The 24,254-nt window shown below is 40.1% G+C and overlaps 1 long non-coding RNA gene across 2 annotated transcripts in view; it reads right to left on the bottom strand.

Moving 5' to 3' along the window:
* The window catches only part of LOC100514329, a 243,374-nt gene that overhangs the window by 5,776 nt on the left and 213,344 nt on the right, over positions 1–24,254 (bottom strand). For both annotated transcript variants that reach the window (XR_002340407.1, XR_002340408.1), the window contains one exon: positions 21,512–21,612. This is a non-coding gene — a long non-coding RNA (uncharacterized LOC100514329). The remainder of the gene's footprint in view (positions 1–21,511; positions 21,613–24,254) is intronic.

Genomic DNA, 24,254 nt, shown 5'->3' with positions numbered 1-24,254 from the left:
GGAGATATGAAGATGATTCTCATAAAGAAAGAAGTTTTTTATGCTCACAGATCCCCAGAAATATGAACCATGGCACGCTAGGCACGGCCACAGGGGGAAACAGTAGGGTTGGCCAGAAGGCAGAAGGAATAAGGGGAAAATATGGGCAAGAGCCTTGTGGTTTCTGAGAAAAGGCAAGGCAGGATAAGCAGGCTTAGGATTGGCTGGTTTGAGTAATATCCAGTTTAGGGGATAGATAGATGGTAAGGATGAAGGGGAAGTTAACTAATATGAAACAAGGAAATGAGAAGAGAACAAAGCTCTCTACCTGAGAACCACAAATGTACTACCGTAGCTGGAGGTTCGCATTGTGGCTGAACAAAGAATGACTGAAAATATATATGAGGGACAGTTAAACTCTCAAACCCTTTCTCCTGGTGGGACAGCTAGTCAACCACTCCCTCTCCAGTACCAGCAAAGTGAGCAGTAAAGGGCTAGAAGTTTCCAGTGGAACAAATGGAAGCGAGAGATTTAATCAACTTGAGGACTTTTTATTTCTCTATTGGAAGGTATGGAGCTAAGTTAGTGATATGGACAGAAAATATGAGGTAGACAAGAATTCTATCTATTAACTTGGTTTTAATGAAAATGATCTGAGATATGATTCACTATTACATGAATGGCATTTACCTAGTTATCATAATGTAAGCCCTAAATGCCAATCAAATAAAAATTTTTAAATAACTGAATTGAGATGTGGGGAAAGGGAGAGAAAATATTTGAGTAGAGGATAAGAGAGCTAAACTTTCATCTTCCACTGTTGGAAGCCATTAGATTATAACTAAATGGGGACAGTCACAAAATAGAAATAGACCTATTACTTACATATTCTAAGTGAATTAAATGCAATTGCCTCTGGTGATTTTTAAAATATGTACATGTATTGCTCTGATGATATTGAATAATAATTACAAAAAACAAAGTGGGAGGAGTTCATTTTTTGTAACTTCTGATAAAAAGAGAAGAGAAAGAAGGATTGAAGAAGGGAGGAGAGAGTGAAGAAAGGGTTGAGCACCTAGGTCTGAGACTAGAAGGGTCTCAGAAAAGACTCTGGAATCTTCTAAGAGACAGATATTTGAAGTCCAGTTTTAACTTTTGAGAACGGAAGCCATCTTACACAGATCCAGGACACTGAGCCCTGAAACCATCTACCCACCAGGCAGGTTACTGGCTACAACGTAGAGGCCACTTTAACATGACTTCACTATTCACACTTTTGATTGGATTACTTTGTTTTTCCTGGAGACTCTTGTCCAAGCGAGAGATTGGTTGTTACAGGAACTTCCTAGAAAGAATCGTCAACTCTTCAATAGAAAGCTTCAATAGAGAGTTTGCACCCTGAGATTCCTCGAATCTCTTGCCTCAAAAATCCTTGCCTTACTCTTTCTGCCTCTCCTAAACTGTCCTATCATGGTTTTCACCCAGACATAATCAGTCCCAACCCCAAATGGGAAAGCCCACCTTCCAATAAATGCTGTCCTTGCCTTCCCTTCTCTGCGATACTGCCAAAACTCTGTTGAGGTCAGGTTCTTATTTTTCACAGTAAAGCAATAAACTCAGCTTAGCCTTATTAACCAGTTGGGTCAGTAATATTTGCAGAGTCGGAAAGCAACTATTTCTTTTGTTTTTGGTTTTTGGTTTTTGCATTGCTGCCTTATAATCCTTTCTCCAGAAGGTTAATAAAAACCAGAGGGGAAGGGAGACGGGGTGGTGGAGACGGAGCCCCTGCACTATGTAAGGGAAAGCAGGCAGAGCCTGTTTTGCAAGTTGCCTTCATTCCTGACTCTTCAGTGAACTTTCATTCACGCATATCTTTACAATAACTCCTTTTACTTGAACTAGATTAAATCAGACTCTTTTTTTTTTTTTTTCCTTGCATGGAACAAATAAGGCTGAGGCATGAATGCACACCATAGGGCCTTTTAAGAAATTGTCTCTTTTAATCCTCTTAATAAACTTGTAAGTTAGTTATCATCACCACCAACTTAGCCTATGGAGATAAACCTTAGGAAATGTGTTCACATTTGCACAGATACTGAGTGTCAGAGCTGAAAAATGAAACCCAGGACTGTCTGGCTCCAAAGTATCAAAGCTCTTTTTACTATTTTTATTTTTTCAAAGGTACAAAACAAACAAAACCAAAAATGAAATAAATTTAAAAGACCTCTTTGCTCGAAGTTGGTAAATACCATTGTCTTCCACATGTGCCAGGTGGTGTGTTTTGATAGCACTTTGATAGACAGGGAAATCTAAGTAAAAATAAATAAATACAATAAAGCAGTTTCTTAGTTTTCATCCAAAACTACTTTAAAAAGTACAAGTAAGAAAAATGCGTTTAACTGACTCATGTGGCTTTTGAAATGAAATGTGGTTTTGACTTTCTGATGTAAATGCATAATTTTAGAGATAGACGTGACATACAGAAAACCATTTGTAAGCCATGATTTACAGGACAGCTTCAGAAGAAATGGTAACTGTCATATTGTATCACTCGCATCCTAATGAAACCCATCAATTTGGGCAGAATAGGTCAACCTCCTGCCTTGGCAGCTGTAGGGAGTCACGTGAATTAAGTGGTAGGAGAATGTGAGCTCTGAAGTCAGTCCTGGAAAGGACCCTGCCCCACTCTTTCCTGGCTGTGTATGACACTGAGCTCCTGAAGGAACCTCTGATGTGAGGCTTCTCATCTATAAAAACAGCCATGATAATGCAGCAGATCCTATTTCATAAGATTTCTGTGAGAGCTAAATTAGAGTGTCAGGCACACAATCAGCAGTTGATAAGTACTAATTTCTGTATTTTTTCCTTTAAAGATATGACAACATTCGGCTAGGAAATTTAGACACACTTGAGCCTACAGGAGTAAACTCTGCTGCTTTGAAAGGTCAAAGAAATTCTCTCTCTCTCTCTCTTTTTTTTTTTTTTTTTTTTTGTCTTTTTAAGGCCGTACCTGCGGCATATGGAAGTTTCTAGGCTAGGGGTCGAATAGGAACTGCAGCTGCTATGCCACAGCCACAGTAATACAAAGAAACTCTTGTAGTGGCTTTATTATGCAGTGGAGAATGCCTTCGGAGCCATGACCTTAAAAGAAGTTTGCGATTTCCAAATAATGTAGAATTCAAACCAGTACAGAAAGGTCAGCATCAAATATATAGATTTTAGTCAACTTCCTGTCTGCTAATATTCCTTATTGCTAAATCTCTTCTAAAATGACAGGGAAATGACATAGAAGGAAGACAGAGGAGGAGCCACGGATACAGATGATTGAAAAAAAGCTGACACTTTCAGGCCACACAGGAAGCAAGACCCATACAATCCTAAGACTTGGAGCAGCAGGCATTGGTGCAGGGCAGTGGATGGGGGAAAGGGGAGCAGAAAGCAGAGGGCCTGGGTTCAAGCTGGGGACATCTGTAGGGCAACCTCCTGTACTTCAAGGGACTAGGTAACGACCCTTCTCTCTACCCTCCCTCCCTGAAGGTGAAAGATGAGGAAGATGGTTTATTCTCTGAAGAAACTGAAACTGAAAGGCTATTTATTCAGTCAAACAGATAACCCTCCAAGCGGAGAATAAATTAGAGCCAGCATATGGGACTGAAAGCCCTTCTCTCTTCTACCTTTCTCCCAGAAACCCCCGAGACGGGTGTAGCTCTGCCAGGCAGGAGAGGAGAGAACGTATTGACATCCTGAAGGAAACTATTTTCAGTTACTGACGTTGTGGGTCACCAACTGAAAAGGACCAGTCATTGTTGATTAGGCCTCAGATGAATCCACCAATTAATGCGCTTTGCCCTTACACAGAGCATTTTCAAATATTTTAACTGCCTTAAATTTAGTAAGAATGCATAGTCAAGAATTAGACATTCAAGAGAAGTCTCTAGTATAAAAGATACCAAATCCCCAAAACAAGAAAAGAAAGGTATGTAGCAAAAGCAGAATCCATACAGAATATAGAAGACATCTTCAAAAAATGTACTTTATGGCTTCAGAGATGTAAAAATGTGGTATTATAACACATAACAAGAATTAGAAGGCATAAAAGGATCAGAGAAATGAAAGGGCAATTAGATATTATGATTAAGAAAACAATAAAAGGAGTTCCCATCGTGGCGCAGTGGTTAATGAATCCGACTAGGAACCATGAGGTTGCGGGTTTGATCCCTGCCCTTGCTCAGTGGGTTAACAATCTGGCCGTGAGCTGTGGTGTAGGTTGCAGACGTGGCTTGGATCCCGTGTTGCTGTGGCTCTGGCGTGGCCAGTGGCTACGGCTCCGATTCGACCCCTGGCCTGGGAACCTCCATGTGCTGCAGGAGCGGCCCAAGAAATAGCAAAAAGACAAAAAAAAAAAAAAAAAAAAAAGAAAACAATAAAAAACTTCACTTGGACTTGAAAGTTGAAGGGTACATTTAAAAAAGTTACATCAAAATTAGAAGAAAGATATTGAATGCAAGAAAATAAAATGTATGTGGAAAGCTTCCAAAGAAGGGGAAAAATAGGTTGCACACAAAAGATTACAAAATAGAAGGACATTATGTCGCCTGAATGTTAGATGACAGTGGAACAATGCCTTTAAAATTCTGAGAAAAATATTCGACTTAGAGATTTTTGGCCAGACCAACTATCAATCAAATACGAAGGTAAAGGAGTTCCCACTGTGGTGCAGCAGAAACAAATCCGACTAGTATCCATGAGAATGTGGGTTGATCCCTGGCCTCGCTCAATGGGTCGGGGATCCTGCTTTGCCATGAGCTGCAGTGAAAGTCGCAGATGTAACTGGGATCCTGCTGTGGCTGTGGTGTAGGCCTGGCAGCTGTAGCTCAGATTTGACCCCTAGCCTGGAAACTTCCATATGCTGTGGGTGCCGCCCTAAAAAGCAAAGGAAAAAAAAAATGAAGGTAAAATAAAATACAGGCATTTTCATGCAATTAAAGGTCACATTAAATACATGCCTCATGCCTCCTTTCTTAAAATGCTACAGAAATATGAGCTTTTCAACACAATAAACTTTAAAAAAAGGAAGGAAGGAAGGGAGGGAGGATGGAAGGGAGGAAAGAAAAGAAAGAAAGAAAGAGAAAGAAAGAAACAAAGAAAGAAAGGAAAGAAAGAAAGAGAAAGACAGACAGGAAGGGATACGGGACCCAGGAAACAGGATACTTAATACAGAAAAGATAAGAAGGGGAGAAGCATGTGCCAGCTTTGCAGTGGCGCTAGCAGATCCACCATCCTGAAGAGGGCAGGAGAGAGGTCTTGAGGAGAAACAACTGAAATATTACCTGATGGATTACTGACCTTATAACGCATCCCTTAGGAATATTCAGTAATATGTGAATAGAAAAAGTAAGCAAATGGAATAAAAAAACCCCAACTGTTACCTAAAAAGCAAAACAAAAACCAAAATCAAAGTTTTACATACAGGGAAATTAATTCATGTACACTACTTGAACAATTTTTACTTGGTCACAATTATGGGAATAGTGTCACTATTATTTGGCCCTATGTTTTATATAACTTACAGTCCCATTCATTCATTCAATAAAAGTTACTGAGCACTTACTATATGCAGGTAATAGAGGAGTAGGGAAACACACATGAAAAAAATGGTCCCTACCTTCCTGCCTCCTGCCTGTACGGAGCTCAAAATCTAAAATAAGAGAGAGACATGTACAGAAAAATTGTAATCTCATGAGGGTAATAATGCCAAAGGGTTAGAAAGGTAAGGTGCAGTACTGGGCAAAGAGGAGAAATGCCACCCCCCTCCACTTTGTGTGGCAGACCAAGAGCGGCTATAGCGATAGCTGAATACACCAACTGATGCTTGTAGTGATGACCTGGAGCTTCCATGGTTAATATTTGGAATAGAGTTTTTCCATTTCCCAAAGCAGGAAAAGATACGATTTCCAGTAGAAATGGCAAAGATTAAAATATGTTAAGACTTCAGGGCTTTTAGACATAGAAAACAAATGTATGGTTACCAAAGGGCATAGCAGGGGTAGGGGGAAGATAAATTAGAAGGTTGGAATTAACACATACACACTACTGAATATAAAATAGATAAACAACAAGGACCTACTGTATAGAGTGGGGAACTACATTCAATATCTTGTAATAACCTATAATGGAAAAGAATCTGAAAGAGAATATATGTATGTATGGATGGATGGATATACATCTGAATCACCTTGCTGTGCATCTGAAACTAGCACAACATTGTAAATGAATTATACTTCAATTTAAAAAGTAGTTATAGAAAACAAAACAAACAAAAACTTCAGGACACGGAGGAGGATGGTTGAGCAGAAATATCTTGAGGATACTCATTGTCAGTTGTGATCTGCAGTCTGGGCTGCAGTCTGATAAAGCATAGAGCTCAGCCAGCTCAAGCTTGGAAAACTGGATACTAACCCAGAGAAGCGGACTTTGGCAAAGACTGTAGAGAGTGGCCAGAAAGAAGATTCGAAAGCTTTCTTGCTGCAGCGAGGAGAAAAATTCTTCCTGTAATATACCTCATCAGGTCATTCACACTTTGAGCTTTCTGCAGACTGTGGTGCACTTCATCTAACTAGAGAAAGGGTAACAGGAAACCTCAAGACAGCGTGGGTCAAACACTGAATTGAGTTTGTGGGAGAATGCTCCTTAATACACTAGCGGGGGTCAGGAAGGCAATATTAACCCGCATGTTCTGATGAAAGGAGTGAAATATGTGTAGAGAGGGAGTGGTTACGTCCGTTTGCTCTCGAGACCGTTTTAATGAGTGTTAAAAGATTTTTCAAGAATATATGGAGCCCCAAGAGCTAATAATTTATGAGAAGAAAAGATAGGAACAAAACTTGGGAAGTTGGAAAACAGCCAATGGTCAGTGACTTGGATCTGAGAAAGCTGGAAGCTATGTCCGCAGAGGGGACTAATTAAAGCTAAGACACCAATTAGCCACAGAAGCCCCTTGATGCTCCAGAGGAGGAGTGAGGGGGTGAGAAAAGAGTATATTGGCTGAAAGGCAGTTTGAAAAGCAACAGGTTCCCCAAATGTCCTCCTCAACCACACACAGCTAGAGGAGTGAATCTTTCCCATGGAAGGTTTATTCTCTGGAGAGGGTGAAGCAGAGACGCAGTTAAGGACGAAGGCACCTATTGAGTCCTGGGAGATTAAGGGAAAGTTATATCCACAATATCGAGACTCCCAGCTCTCTTCGTCCACTGATTCCCAGATGAATGGCAGCAAGGCTTACCCATTCCAGGCACCAGACTGAAGATCCTCTTCTAGGCTAAGCTGACCAGCCCAAGAAGAAAGTGACATGAATTGACTCCTTACAGTGACGTGCGCTGTCAACAAGCCCACCCCTGAGTGGAGTTTCTGCTCAGTTTCTCTGTGGTCCTTCCTTAAATTTGAATGGTCTGGCAGAGATCAACAGTTATCTGAGAAGGACAGGTGGAGGTATTACTCTCGCACTGGATGGAGGCAGTTTTCCTACTGAAAATGTTGTGAAGGAGGAAAAAATATGTTCAGAAGAAAATGATGGGGGAAATAAATGGAGGAAGCAAGAAGATGAAGGAATTTGGCTTCAGTTCTCTCACTGAAGAAGGAAGAAAATCACCGAAGGGGGTGGAAGCTCACAGCCCTGGAATAGGTGTTGGGGGGTGTGGTGACATCGGTGACTGCAAGCACTGAAAAGGAGATTGTTAAAGATAATGAGCAGCTCCGAGGACCCAGCTGAGGGCCTAGCTGAGCTCTGAATTCGAACCTACTTCAATTTGTCCAAGTTTGTGATTTTCATCCACGGTGTAGGTAAGAGGGAGAAATATAGACTACAGTCTGAGTGGTTCATTTTTTAAGAGCGATGTGGCAGAAGTCCAAGTTGGCAATGGAGTGAAAAGCAAGCAATAATGAGAGATCTATGGGGTTAGAGCCAAAACAATAGAATGAGTCGGTGATAGGCAAGAAGAAAAGACCAGAGTGGTTGGTCCAATGAGGAAACGCAAGGGGACAGGGACTGAAACTCCAACAAGTTTAGCAAATACCCAGAGTGGGGTACTCTGGTTCAAGTTTCCTGAGTGATGGCAGAATGGTTTCCTGTCTCCTCTGTTACCGAGGAATGAAGACACATTTCAAATCCATTTTCTTTCATACATTTTCTCCACTTGCCTCAAGTCAAAATTCCCTTTTTTCCTAATTCCTCTAAGCCTTACTGTTTGTATCACATAAATAACATCTGACATCATGTCTTCTCCTTTAATTGTCTGTTGGTGCATTTTACTTATCATTTAAAAGTTACGAAGGTAATTAAGACTCTATTTCCAAATAAAATCCCATTCTGAGGTTCCCATTCTGGACAAGAATTTTTCTAGGACATTATTCAACCAATTACATATAGCGAAGACTTTGTGTGTGTGAGGGGGTGATTAAACCAAGCATCATGAGATTGGGAAATTGGAATCCTTCAATTCCCGCAGGTGGGTCCTAAATACCATCACAGGCATCCTTAGAAAAGAGAAGCAGAGAGAAACTGTATACGCAGAAGAGGAGAAGGCAGAGCGACAATGGAGGCAGAGATGAGAATGATGCAGCCACAAGCCACGGAATGCTGGTGGCTGGAAAAGGCAAGAAGCAGATTCTCCCCTGGCACTTCATGCATGGCAAAGATCTGCTGACACATTGATTTTGGCTTGGTGAAATTGATTTTGGACTTCTGGCCTTGAGAATCCTGAGAGAGTAAATTTCTGTTGTTTAAAGATACTAAGTTTGTGGAAATTTATTATAGCAGCCATAGAAAATCAATACAGTAAGTAACTATTAAAGTCCCCCCCCAACAACCATCCTCTCTCTTTTTCTCATGTGTTTTGTCTTTCTAATACATATATACATACAAGCAAGTGCAAATATGTAAACAAACATTTTCCCCTTGAAAACAAGTATTCATTCTCACAAGTGGTTCAGTTAAAGATATGAGGAGAAATTTTTTCCTAACTAGTACATATATGCATGTACACATACTAATTATTTTTTTAAGGCTTCAAGATTTTATTTGAGTTTTATTTTGAGTGATGATAATTATGGCATTTAAAGGGGAGAATATAATTTCACACAAAATGGAAGACTCTAAACTGTACCCATTAAACTGCTGAAAAATATACCAGTGAGAATACAACAGAAGTCCGATCTAGATTCCACGTGGTGTCACCATGTGATTACAATGACATAGACTCTTCCCAGCTTGCAACTACAGATCTTAGAAGCTATTTCATACTCTGGTGTGAGGGCAAAAACCCACAACATAAGAGGGAATTTTATTATGAGAGTCCTGAATTATTGGCTTCATCACATCCTCCTTTTCCACCCCAAAATGGCATGTATGCACACATGTGCACACATTAGTAATATATATATATATATATATATATAATATATGTATACACACATATATTAGTTTATACTATAAATATCCCAAGATACCACCACTAAACAATGGAATTAATGCTTTGATTTATTACACACAATGGTGATAGTTTCATTAATTCATCCATCTTCTTCCCCAACAAATTACCCAAACTTAAGCCTGATGAATAAGAAACAGATCCAGGAGTTCCCGTCATGGCTCAGTGGAAATGAATCCAACCAGGAACCATGGGGTTGCAGGTTTGATTCCTGGCCTCGCTCAGTGGGTTGGGGATCCGGCGTTGCCATGGGCTGTGGTGTGGGTGGTGGATGCAGCTCGGATCTGGCATTACTATAGCTGTGGCTTAGGCCAGTGCCAACAGCTCTGATGAGATCCCTAGCCTGGGAGCCTCCATATGCCACAGGTGCGGCCCTAAAAAGACAAAAAAAAAAAAAAAAAAAAAAAAAGGAGAAAAAGAAACAGGTCCATTTCTGAGCCATAAAAAGAAGAACTCTCAAAGCCTGCTTTAAAAAAACTTACCTTTAAATTTATTTTACTTTTAGAACAAAGTTGCAAAAATAGCATAATATTCCCATGTATCTTTCAACAAGCTTCTCCTGACGCCAACATCTTATGTAACTATAGTGATTGAAACCAGGGAATTATCCTTGGTACAATCTATTAATTAACCTAAAGATCTTATTTAGATTTCACCAGTTTTCCCCTTAATACCTACGTGTGTGGTTATTTGTCTGGATATAGTTTGTGCCTCTCCTTCCCCCTTTTAAATCCAGATGGGAGAATGTACCCTTCAGCTGTCTATTGTGAAAAGAACACAAGTTAGTTTTGGGGCACTCCTTCCCAGGGAACAGCCATTTGGGTGAATTTTAAAATGCCTTTCGCACTGAGCCAGGACGTACAATGATTTCTTCAATTCCTAAAGTAAATACGGTAGTGCCCCAAGCACTAAGAGACTTCAGTACAAAACCTCACTGTGCTCCTGGCACATTCCTCTTTGATTCTCTGCTCAAGAACACTTTTGCTTGATTCATTCTGCTCTAGGGGTATAATGGATACACTCCCTCTCATTACTATCAGAGGTAGCGGCGCACAGAGGCTGAAGTCCCTGCCAAACTGGCCTGGTGACATTGTTAAGGCAGCTCCGGAAAAGAAAAGTTCCTATCAAGAGAGCTTTTAGTTGTAATTATTGTTTTTAATGGCCATATACCACTTAGACAGTAGGGGCTGTTTCTGAATTGACATTTCAGATTTGATGTAAATAATTCTAAAGAGATTTTAAAAATCCTGCTGGATAAACATCCAGGAGACAGTTTGATATACATTTTTCTACGGAAATATACTCTCATTCAATTGCTAGGGCTGCCTTAGCAAAGTGAGAGGCCTGAACAAGAGAAACGTATCATCTCACAGTTCTGGAGATCAGAATTTCAAGGGTGGTTCCTTCTGAGGGCTGTGCCTCTCTCCAAGCTTCTGATGACCGCACACACTGTGTGCTTATGTGTGGCAGTCTCCCTGTGTCTTCACAGCTCTCTTCTTTATACTTGTCTGTTTCTGTGTCCAAGTTTCCTCTTTTTATTAACAACACCAGTCACATGGATTAGTGCCTACCTTAACGATCTCATTTTAACTTGACTCCCTCTCTAAAGGCCCTATCTTTAAACAAGCTACATTCTGAAGTATTGGGGATTAGGAATGCAACATTTCTCTCTTAGGTGGCAGAATTCAACCCATAACACTCTCATTTGGGACAGCCCAGCAGCAATTTGCCATTTACACAGGTAAAGGCACTGCCTAGTGGCTGATGAACTAATAAAGAACACAAAAGCAGGATAATCTCGACTACCAATAGCTATAATCCTAGATAAAGGGATGACTGTTCCTGGAGAATAAACTGAGCCTCCCCTTGGGGCTTCTCGGGGCTTCTCAGTATCACTCATGTCCTCAGAACAGCAGCACCGAGAACGTGTAGATTTTCAGAGACATGGGAAACATCATTGCTCTAATCTTGTAAAATTTTTTAAGATCAAACTAATTATTAGTTAAGGAATTAAACTGATTTTCATTTGGTCAAATGAAAAACTATATAATTTAGTTCTTTCTTTTTTTTTTGTTTTTTTGTCTTTTTAGGGCTGCACCTGCAGCATATGGAGGTTCCCAGGCTAGGGGTTGAATCAGAGCTATAGCCACTGGCCTGCGCCACAGCCACAGCAACACCGGATTCAAGCCATGTCTGCGACCTACACCACAGCTCACCGTAATGCCAGATCCTTAACCCACAGGCTAGGGATCGAACCCGCACCCTTATGGACACTAGTGGGATTCGTTACCACTGAGCCACGATGGGAACTCCTAGTTATTTCTTTACATAGGAGAATTAAAATGAAAAAATGCAATTGTGTGTTCTGCTTCATCGTGGAAAATGCACATGAAATTGTCTTGATGGTTTGAAATCCTACATACTATACTCTCACAGCCCCAGTCATCTTTATTGCATAGGTCTATTAAGAATGAAATTTTATATTAATTTGAGGGATTCTTGGATTCATATTTGTCTGCCCCACTAGAATATTATCTCCCTATGGGCAAAAAAAGGCATTTGCCGTTGTTTTGCTGTATTTTCAGATTCTCAGAATTGACTGCATGTGTTATTACATAGTATAGCCTCAGTAAATATTTGTTTATTATGAATGAATGAATGAATGAGGTAGCATTTGAATAGATTTATTTGTTGCTTGGTCAAATGCATTCATCCAGTCCTTTATAACTGTTAATATTCATTGTTCTGTAAGTATAGCTTCAGAGGTTGCTAGAGAGATTACAGTGATGCAAAAGAAGTAACCTTTTTTTCCTCAAAAAATTTAGAATTTACAAGTTGAACCAAAACGTTAAAATAACCACCTGGTACAAATACAATATTGCAAAGATAAAAATGCAAAGGACAATGAGAGTGGAGTAAAGATGCTATGGTCATATGTAAAGTGGGAGAGATCGTCAGAGTCTGAAAGATCAGAGAAAGTTCATGAAGGAAGCACTTGAAGTAGGTCTTGAATAAGCAGGATTTTGAAAAATAAAAATGAAACTAAAGGGAGAATAGGGAGAGAAGGGACTAAAAGTAATGTTTTTATAATAGCGTAATAATAGTGGCAGAGAATCCAAAACAGAGAGTCTGGACAATAAAACTAAAAATTAGCCTGGTACCCCCATTTGCCAGACTGAATAGTTGAGATAACTTTTATAAAACATTAATCACATCATTGCCCTGCTGAAAAATCTTTACTATCTGCCCATGATAAAAATTAGCTGAGACACATTCATAACATTCTATTTTTTTTTTAATTTTTGGCTGCTTATTATTTATAGCCTTTTCCTATGATAACACTATTATAATTTTCTGTAGAGAGAATAGAATGATGATTTCCCCTTTTTTTCTTGTGGTATGTCACAACTTAAAAAACTATTGTTGGTTTAGGAGTTCCCATCATGGCTCAGTGGTTAATGAACCTGACTACTATCCATGAGGATGTAATTTCAATCCCTGGCCTTGCTCAGTGGGTAAAGGATCCAGCATTGCCATGAACTGTGGTGTAGGTTGCAAATGCCGCTTGGATCCTGCATTGCTGTGGCTGTGGCATAGGCCGGCAGCTGCAGTTCCGATTCGACCCCTAACCTGGGGACCTCCATGTGCCACGGGTGTGGTCCTAAAAAGACAAAAGACAAAAAACAAAACAAAACAAAAAACAAACCAAAAAAAACTATTGCTAATTTAGAAAAGGTTCTCCTAATTTTATAACTTCCTATTGGTAATGTCATACTAAGATGGATTCTAATATGGTGAAATCCATAAAATGTACAACTTTGCCTAGAGACAAAGGTGGTACTGTTTTATACATAGAAAATCTAACAATTATACTTCACAAATTCGCCATCAGGAATGACCAAAAAAAAAAAAGGGGTTCATTTATAATTGTATATGCTGCATTATTATATATAGTCTTGGCAAGACAGAACTTGCTTTGACTAGACACTGATGAGAACTGAATCCTCTACTTCCAACTGTACACATCTCATGACTGAATTTCCCCCATGCTAGCTTCAGGCTCCAAACCTTCCACATCTCTTAATTCTGCCAGTGCTGGAAGCCTGAGAACATGTGCACATCAAGATATGACCTCTACTTTGTGTCACAAGGCTGGTTAAATGGGCATGGTAGGCGATTTGGTATATTCCTGGAAACCATTCCTTTACCTGAGTAACTAGCAGTAAATTAGCTGCACAAGGAAGTGACTATGAACTACTTAACAGACCACAACAAATTCACCCTAAATATATCTCCAACTCAATCTCCTCTTACAGGTACTGCAATATTCCCATGAGCAAGTGATCATTCCAAAGCCGCTTCACAGAGGAGGGTGGGTGCTGCTGGGGGACCTGGGATGGAAGGGATGGTGAGGTGGAGAGAGACATTGTCTTAACCAATTGCAGTTAACATATCTTTGCAATTTTTATGAAAACATACAACCCACTGAGCATACTGCTAGGGCCCTGTGAGTTCAACTTGGTCTATTAATTTGCTTCTCACCAACAGAATGTGACAAAGGTAATGGGATTAAGTTACATAAGATAGTCATTATATCTTGCTTGCACACTCTCCCTTGCTGGCTTCTGTAAAGCAAGTTGCCATACTGGGGAGGCTCATGCTGCAAGACACTGAGGGGGACATCTGGCCAAGAGCTAGGTAGAAACGGAAGCAAAATGTTGTCAGTATAAGCTCCTTTGAGGAAATGAAAATGTGTTAACCACTACATGAGTTTGGATATCAATTCTTTTCCAGCTGAACCTTTAGATGAGAGCACAGCTCTGGCCAACTCCTTGGTTGAAGGAGAAACCTTGAATCAGAGGGCCCAGATAGCCAGACCTTGATTTCTGGATCAAAGAGGCCATGAGATAAAATGTGTGTTGTTTTAAGCTGATAAATTATGAGGTAATTTTTTGCATAACAATAGAAAAGAAATATAGGTCCCTTCAAAGGTCTTAAGATGGGTACAAATGAATGACCTCAACGCTTAGTTTATTTGCTGCATGATAAATTTGCCTTTGAATATGATTCTGAACCAGCGTTGTAGCCATGGGAACAGCACATTGAAATCTTACGTAATCATACTTTATACTTTATCATTATTTGCAGCATTTCATCTCTGGGCAGGCAGCATGGATTTGGTGCTGGTGATTTTTTGCTCGATTGAGTAAAAGATAAACCATCTGCCACCCCATCCAAAAATGGGCAGAAGATCTAAACAGACAATTCTCCAAAGAAGACATACAGATGGCCAAGAAACACATGAAAAGATGTTCAGCGTCACTCATTATTAGAGAAATGCAAATCAAAACCATGATGATGTACCACCTTACACCAGTCAGAATGGTCATCATCCAAAAGTCTACAAACAATAAGTGCTGGAGAGGGTGTGGAGAAAAAGGAACCCTAGGACACTGTGGGTGGGATTGGAAATTGGTACAACCACTGTGGAAAGCAGTATGGAGATTCCTCAGAAAACTAAACATAGAACTACCATTTGATCCAGTAATCCCACTCCTGGGCATCTACCCAGAGACAACCACGACTCGAAAAGACACATGTACTCTGATGTTCATTGCAGCACTATTTACAATAGCCAAGACATGGAAACAACCTAAATGTCCATCAACAGAGGAGTGGATCCAGAAGATGTGGTACATATACACAATGGAATATTACTCAGCCATGAAAAAGAATGAAATACCAGCATTTTTAGCAACATGGATGGACCTAGAAATTATCATGCAAAATGAAGTCAGCCATACAATGAGACACCAACATCAAATGCTTTCACTGACATGTGGAATCTGAAAAAAGGACAGACGGAACTTCTTAGCAGAACAGATGCTGACTCACAGACATTGAAAAATTTATGGTCTCTGGAGGAGACAGTTTGGGGGGTGGGGGGATGTGCTTGGGCTGTGGGATGGAAATCCTGTGAAATCAGATTGTTATGATCATTATACAACTACAGATGTGATAAATTCATTTGAGTAATAAAAAAATGAAAAAAATATGCCTAATGTAAGAGTTATAGGGAGTTTATGGAAAGATGTTTCTCTGAACCCTTTTTGAGAATTAGGACATTGATGAGAAGAGAAAAATTATGGAGAGTAGAGCAGACACCTGAAGTTAGAGAGCACACATTTAACAATATCGTCAGCCTGACTTTCTTACTTTCTCCAGCAAAGTTTGGCAGCTTTGGTGTGGAAGCTGAGAAAGAGACAAGTGAGGGTTACTTAATGATGGAGATTTGTGGTGTGATTATAGGATTCTGGCCCAACTGGATGGCAAGTAAAGTTTAGAAAAAGGTGATATAATAGGATAATTGGAAGATGTCTAGGACCTGGGAGTCATAGTGAGATGGAGAAACAGCTTCAGTAGACATACTAGAAGAAGAAAGGGGAAAGAATGACACAGTCAGAGAAAGAATTTTTGAGTTTGAGAACTTGGAAGTGGAATACTTTTGAAGGAAAATGATGAGTTAGAGTTTGGTGATGTAAATGTATGGTCGAAATGAAGGCAAAAGAAAATTCATTGTAGTTTACAGCAAAAATGATGACACCAAGTGTCTCAAAATTGTTGTCAGTAATTTTTGAAGTTATAAAAGAAGGCTATAGGAGAGAAGGTAGTGAAAAATGACTATCAACTAGATATTTTTTATTAGTATAATCCTGTCTACTTGTCACTTCTGAAAAGATTTTTATTTTGATGTGGCACATCTAGATTAATATTACCAAAATACATCCTACCATTCTATCAATAAGAAAGTATAACAGTCAATATTTCATCCCAACTTATAAAAATATGGAATCACTATTTTGTGCACTTGAAACTTATATAAGTCAAATATATTTAATTAAAAATAATAACAAAGGAAGTTATAACCTATATGAGCAATAATTTTCAATTTAAGAAATATACGTAATATTTTCCCTAAGAAGAACAACATCTACTTCCTTGAGTAGCTCTTTTATGCAACGTCTAATTAATTTCAACTACATAATTTATCAACAGATGTCATAGACAGGTCATCTAAAATTAATTATTAGTAGCGACGCAGGGTCCCTGTTCCTGTCTTAATTTCATCTCTTGAACCTACAGAGAGAAAGTCAACTGGAAAGCATCCCTCTGGGTGTTGGAGTAAGGGTCTTTTCTAGAGGTAGGGAAACTAAGATTTCAAAGTTGAGTGTTGAAAGGAAAATGGAAATTAATAAGTCACCAGAGTCAGCATGAACTTGTCTCTAAAAACGTAATTGTAATTTTAAAAGTTAACCATCTCCTTTGAGAGACTTTTAAGTATTTGGGTGAATTCTCACACAATGGCTTCTGCTTCTTCACTCTGTCACAACTCAAATTCCCAGACCTGCTAGCATATAAAATGCGGGCACTGGGCCTGGGCTAGTTTTTCAGAACCAACAGGAGTGTTTTGGCCTTGAGAAGGGCTTCCATTTTGGCTCAGCCATGTGGCAACTGATGCATTAAACTTTCAGCCTTGGGAGTGGTGGGGGCTGTTTCTCAGAGGGTCCAAGGCGGAGTTTCTGGCACAGAAGTAGCATTGATGGGGTGGAGGCTGCCAAGTTTCCTCCAGGACTCAGTGGGAAGGAAAGCAGTAGCAACAGCAGGTTTTTTCATCAGGCCAATTCCGTTGTGAGGTTTTGGGCTTTATTCCTAAGAATTAGCCTGAAGTCTGGCTCACCATCATTCTTTGCAACTTTGAGATTTTTGAATATGTTTTGAATAAATTGCCTTTTTTGCTTAATCAGTCATAATCATCCTCTATTGATTGCAACGAGGAGCCCTGACAAACATTTTATGTTAGGGTGGGGACATCAGAGGGTGCTCCAGATGGCATTTCTAAGCAAATGCTCTTGCTCAATGATTGTTTCAGTGTTCATTTCTCACTGCAGTGTGGGGAGGTTGCAGCTACCTGTAAGTCACTAGAGATGGGGGTCCACAATCCTCTTGATTCAGACTACTACGCAGAGTGAGAAGGGGATGGATATTAGACAAAGCCTAGTGGAAGACTTTGGTCATTTAAGACCTTACTTTTTCCACTATCCCTTGCAGAATAATTACTATGTGCCAGACTCTTTGTGACACTCTGGAAAGTGCAGGGAAATGTGACTTGGAGGAAAAAAAAAAAAGAGTTGTAGAAGTAGATAAATCACAATGTAACACAGTAGAAGGTATTAAAACAACTTGAGCAAAGTGCTATGCTAGAATATAAGATAAACCCATATGAAGTGGCCACATTTAAAAAACAGATTTTTATGATATATTGAAAATATAGGGAGCTCACTCTACCCTGTTTACCCAGAAACTTCAAGAAGGATGGGTGGATTGCTTCAAAAACTCACAGCTTTGAGAATCTGGTAATGAGTTAATAAATTGCCTAAGGAATAGCATGCAGCTGAATAATGGTTTAAAAAGTAAACAGGAAAGTGCTGGAGGAACATGAAACAATATGTCACCCTGGCAACACAGGTGAAAACTACATCTGTGGCATGGTGGCAGGGGTGTCTGAAAATAGAACAAAGAGATATTGTTACTCAAAATGCTAGGGCATTAATAGATTTTTGGCCAGTTCTGGGAAAGGGGGGTGATTTTTTGGTGAGTGGCAAAGCACGTTGGGGGTCTGTGTGGTTTTGGGGAAAGGAGATAGCTTGATTTAGAGGCAAATTTAGCTGCAGTGAATTGGAAGGAAGAGGTGAGGGCCGGACAAGGAGAAGGGGGCTCAGGACTCAGCGGAGAGAATAGAGTAGGAGTGAGGATTCCTTTTCACTCCCCCTTTAATTGCTTAGGTCAATTCACCAAGTAGGGAAAGAGGATGGAATTTGGAAACCCAACCATGGATCTGTGGTTCAGAGATGCTACTCTGCAGTTACACAGACTCTATCAGTGGGAAAAGATCCCCAGTAACTAAAGAATATCTGATGTAATCAGAAGAGTAGTTTGTCACTTTAAGTTGCTTAATTCACATCCAGGAACTAATTTAAGTAATGACAGTCACTAGCTTTAAAAAAAAAAACCTTTGAAAAAATATTAAAATGTATGCAACTATATTTGGCAAGATGCTTTGTAGGTGAGAAAATTATGTCCATATTCTTCACAGATATAAAAATACAACTAACATAAAGCATGGAATTAGATTTTAAAATGACAAATAGGAAACTAGAGCCAAAGATATCTAGCCAGGCTAAAGAAAAATGAGTTGTAATGAGACAGAAGGTAAAAAAAAAAAAACTTTTCTAAACTGTGTCAGTTGATTATGAACCTTTCAGTAATGTTCATATAACACAGTATTTTTTTTCCTTCCTTGGTAAGATATCAACTTCCACGATCCATTGGCTGAGTTAAACTATTTATTTACCAGAATTCTCCTTCCTGTTTGTTTCTGGTGATACTGGATCACAGGAGAAATTCGTGTGGGAGATTTGAAGGATGGATGCCTGGCCGATAACTGTCCCACCTTCTCCTGGATCCTTCTTCAGCTTCTCTGCCTCGTGAGCGAGGTGTGTGTTGAGTTTTGTGAGGAAGAACCTGGCGTCTGCAGGGTGGCTGCTTCACCAAGATCGAAGGCAGTGTGAACTGCTTTAGGTTTCAGCCTGTCCCCGTGGGCTCTCGCTCATGAATTCGGGTTCCAGACTGTCCTTGCTGTCCCCCCCTTCACATCCATCTGTCCTTCTCGACTGCCTGCCCTGCGTACCTCAAGCTCCAGCTTTAGACATGAAGACAACGGCTTTCCAAAGACGACTTAACCAGCTTGCCAGTTGAATACATCAAATCTCAGTGATGAATTCTCGTGTTGTGCCTGCATGCACACATGTGTGCATTTATTTAAGTATGTGTATGTGTACAGGTAGGCAGATGTAGGCATGTATATGCATACACACGCTGATGCTGGCTACATGGGATCACGCAGCTCCTCACCAGGGAGGTAAAGGTAATATTTGCTCACATGTTTCGAGTACATATACTTGCTCATTTTTTCTCACTTCTCATTCTCCCAACTCCAGTTTTCTCTCCTTTTACTTAGTGATGCTACAAAGTCAATAGCTACTGTTCTATATTCTCTAGGAGTGAAATCTAAGCACTCTCATAAATGAAACCTGATCATCAAAACTGTAATTCGAAATGGCATTCAAAGGAGGAGGATACGGAAACTTTCCAGCGTTGAAATGGAGAGAAAAAGGCAAACTAAAAGTTCGATGAGGTTCTCACTTCTGTTTCTTGCATAGAAGTGGAAGGAAGACAGGCCTCTGCCTTCCACTCAGGAGAGCGTTAAGCTGTGGTTTAAGGCAGAAGCCCGTCAGCACAGTCAATAGAACATTCTGCTCTTAGGTCAAGCCTCACGTGTGGTGATTTTCTATGCAGAGGAATGGGCTACCTGGGCTTTTCCTCCTGGTGAGAAAGACATCACTGTGGGAAGTACGACTTTACTTTTATAATTGGAAATCTTCCAGTATATAATTTTTAGATGAGGAAGGAAGCAATATTTCTTGATATCAACCTTATGCATGGGATTGTGCCAGGGACTTTACCATAGAGTATTTCATTTAATCCACAAAACAGTGCCGTGGGGTCGGTACTGTCACCAATATTTTAGAGATGATCAGCCTCAGAGACTTTACAGAACTTGCCTGTGGATACAGAGTGGAGTACATCTGTCAGACTTTAAGGTAAATGCTTTTCCTCTAAAACTGTACTGCCTCTTTTATAAAAATCTTGAATCTGAAAAGAATGATTATAATAACGGGCTAATTTCCTCATTGGTCTGAAGAAAAAGTGGATCTTCTGGAAGTGTTTTTAAAGGAACTACCTTGCAGTTGAGTTACATGCTCCATGTATATTTAATATAATATATATGATGAGCCCTGCCTTCTCCAAATCACTTCTCTCAAGAGAAGCATAATACTGGGATTAAGAAAATGATTTCTGGAGTTCCCGCTGTGGCTCAGAGGGTTACGAAACTGACTAGTATCTATAAGGATGGGGGTTCCATCCCTGGCCTCACTCAGTGGGTTAAAGATCCAATATGAGCCCTAGCCTGGGAACTTCCATGTGCTGCAGGAAAAGCAAAAAATAAAAAACTTCCTAAAAAGCAAAAAATAAAAATAAAAAACTTCCTAAAAAGCAAAAAATAAAGAAAATGAGTTCTGAATATAATAAACCATTTATTAATTACATCTCTGTGAGGTAGGCCTTGCAATTATTTCCACTTTTCAGACGATACAATTAAAGCAAACCAATTCGTTCAAGGTCACCTGCCAGTTAAAACCCAGTCATTTTGCTTTGGAGTTTGTGATCTTAACCACTAAGCCAGACTGTCTTTTTGCTTAGCACAAAGCTCAGGCTCCAGAAATGCTAACTCTAATATGCACTTTCAAACTCCTCCCAGGGACCTGGTGTGATTAAAGTATGAGCACTGAGTTCACACCTGTGCCGGAGGAACTGATACTCCTTGTCCGGAGCTGGGTGGTGTGTGCTCCTAGGAGTCAGACCGCGGCTTCCTCAAGTGTGCTTCAGGGCACACCAATGAGTGTCAGGTACCATTCTGCCTGAAAGAGTAAGAATTAAATGCTGAGTGGACTTATTACGAGCACCAGTGAAGGGCTTTTGGAAGTATCAAACTTCAAAAATGTTGTTTGTCTCACAGCATATTATCATTTTACCCTGCTCTGGAAAAGCTGTTATGTCCCAAGAGAAGAAATGTGGGAATCATCGCCATCTGCATTATAACCTTCTTTGACAGAGAAAGTGATCCTTGGAATGTCATTGTTCTCCTAAGGTCATTCCTCACATGGTTTCATGCAGGCAGTGGCATGGTTCTCAATCATACCTCTGGTTACTTATTTACACAAACCATTGCAGTCAGTGTCTGACTTACTGGTCACGATAGCATAAATGCCTAAAGTAGGACCAACATACATTAGACATTCAATTAGTTTGTGTAGACTTCTTTGTCTTACCTATGAAGTCAACAGGTAAAACCAACACAGGCGTACCTTACAGATCAGTGGTTCTCAAAATGTGATACCCGGAGCAGCAGCATCAGTAGCTCTTGGTAACTGGTTAGAAATACAAATTTCCAGTGCTTTTTTCAGACCTATGAAAAAATAGACTTTGGGTTAAGGGCCAGCAATCAATGTTTTCACAAGCCTCCCCCCCCCCCCAGCCAGGTAAATCTGATGCAGAATAAAATTAGAGAACCATTGCCATAGATTGTACCAAAGCATATCTGAAACACCTACATCCTATAATTAAGGAGTACTTGTCATTTGAGACTCTTCCTACTTCATCTTTAAATAAGAGCAGTCATGTTCCTTCTTTAGGCATTAGATAGGTTTTCGTGTTTCGATGTACACCAAGGCAAAGCTTAGGATAAGAGTAACTTATACAGAGTCCTTGGTATTCACAGACCAATTGATTCAGAATCTCTTCGGATTGGAGTTGGGGTAGCTGCATATTTAGTAAACACCTTTGAAGTTTCTTATGCAAAATAGAACCTTGGCATAAGATCAACTGTAGTCTCAGGAATTTCTATGTGGATAGACTTTTTTTTTTTTTTTTTTTTTTTTTTTTTTTGGTCTTTCTAGGGCTGCACCTGTGGCACATGGAAGTTCCCAGGCTAGGGGTCAAATTGGAGCTACAGCAGCTGGCCTACACCACAGCCACAGCAACACCAGATCTGAGCTGTGTCTGAGACCTACAGCACAGCTCATGGCAATGCTGGATCCTTAACCCACCGAGTGAGGCCAGGGATCAAACCCGCGTCCTTATGGATACTGCTGGGCCACAATGGGAACTCCCTATGTAAATAGACTTTTGAATTGCTTAAGTCTCAGGGAGAAATTTGGTCTGTTTGTCCTGAAGCCTGAGGTCATAGCTACTGTTTGAGATACTTCAAATACTATTTTATTTTTGCCTGATAGTATCATACTTTATTAAATCCAAGCCATCCCATCTTTAGCATTCCACAACTTCTCTGTTCTACCCTTTGTAACTGGTCACCTAATTTCAGGTCTCCCAGTGAACAATATTTTATTCTCCTGTAGAGAAGCACATGACACTAATAGATGAAAGCTGACCACGAGGCCTCCAAAGGACACCTCTTTCATTGTCTCATATACAAGAAAGTTTTGTGTTTTTCTCACAATTAAGACATTATCTCCTCAAGTGTGTTTTCTAAGTTTCAGTCACTTAGTTGTTTGGAGAGGCAAAGGCTTTATTTCAGAAAATCCTGTGACCAAATTTACAGGTAAGACTGAAAAAAAAAATGAACTATAGGTACAGAGAAATAAGACTTGTATGAAGTACAATTCCATAGGAGTTGCTGACAAGTGGCTTTCTTAGTGGGAGCACTCCATTCCTAATTGTTTAAGTCAAATGGGCCCCACCTTAACCAGGTGCCTACAGATAATACCTTAGGATTCTGCAAATGTGTGAAGACAAAGAAAGGTAAGTGAGAATAACTGACTTCATGCTCTAGAATAAGAACTAAATACATTTTACAGTTTGTGATGAAAATCTCCAAGGAAGAAATCAGCAGAGATACGTGGGGACATCTAACGGAGGGATGGAAAATGGATAGTAACCACAGGAGGGAGAGCATCCCCTGCTGGTGCTGGAAGGACACTGTCCTCTCATGGGACAGAGAAAGAAATGGTTGATGGGATCTGTCTAGAGCTGGATCTCTGTACCTATAGTTCACTTTTTAAAAATCTTGTCTGGAGGCAAAACTCTCCTTCACCAATGAGGAAAGTAAAGTTGACCCTCTAGCTTAGTGCAGGGGCCCAGGGCTTCCTGTTGGTGGATGTGAGCAAAGTGAAGGTAAGAGTTGGAGGAACCCCATGCCTGATATGAGTCTGGGAAAGCTGTGCTTACAAGCAATGCTGATAAAGCGAGATCCCATGAGCCAAGAGTTGGAGGCAACCTAAATATCTGTCAATAGATGAATGGATAAAGAAGATGTGGTACATATAGACAATGGAATAGGACTCAGCCATAAAAAAGAATGAAATAATGCCATTTGTAGCAACATGGATGGACCTAGAGATTATCCTACTAAGACAGACAGACAAAGGCAAACATCGTGTGATATCACTAATATGTGGAATCTAAAAAAAAAAGGGGGGGATACAAATGAACTTACTTGCAGAACAGAAACAGAATCATAGGCTTTGAAAATAAACTTATGGTTACCAAAGAGGACAGGTGGCAGGGGAGGGACTGAAGTCTTGAGACTGGCATAGGCACATGGAGGTATATGGGATGATCGGCCAGTGGGGGGCCTGCTGTATAACACAGGGAACTCTACTCAATATTCTGAGATATCTATGTGGGAAAAGAATCTGAAGAAAAATGTATGTGTGTATATGCATAACTGAATCACTCTGTGGTACAGCAGAAATTATCACAACCTTATAAATCAAATATACATCAATAAAAATTGAAGAAAAAAAAAAGACGCCATGGGGTGGGAGTGCAGGTGTCTGGCTGGGGCTGAGTGGAGCTGGGTGGCCATGTTTGCACCTTCGAAGACAAAATAAGATATGTTACTCCTTCCCCTGCTCAGGGCCCTGATTGTGCTCCCAGTGCCAGCATGGATTTCCCATCAGGGCCTGGCCCATTCACTGATTACACTCCCGGGCAGCAGGAGCTCTAGGGCTTGAAGGCCACCCGCCTGCTGGATGTTTATGTAAACATGTGTCTAGAGACAAAGTCCATGTGAATTGAAATCAAGCAGAA

Source organism: Sus scrofa, chromosome 18, assembly GCF_000003025.6.
Source record: "Sus scrofa isolate TJ Tabasco breed Duroc chromosome 18, Sscrofa11.1, whole genome shotgun sequence".
Taxonomy (NCBI): Eukaryota; Metazoa; Chordata; class Mammalia; order Artiodactyla; family Suidae; genus Sus; species Sus scrofa.
This window is presented reverse-complemented; position numbering and strand designations above follow the sequence as displayed.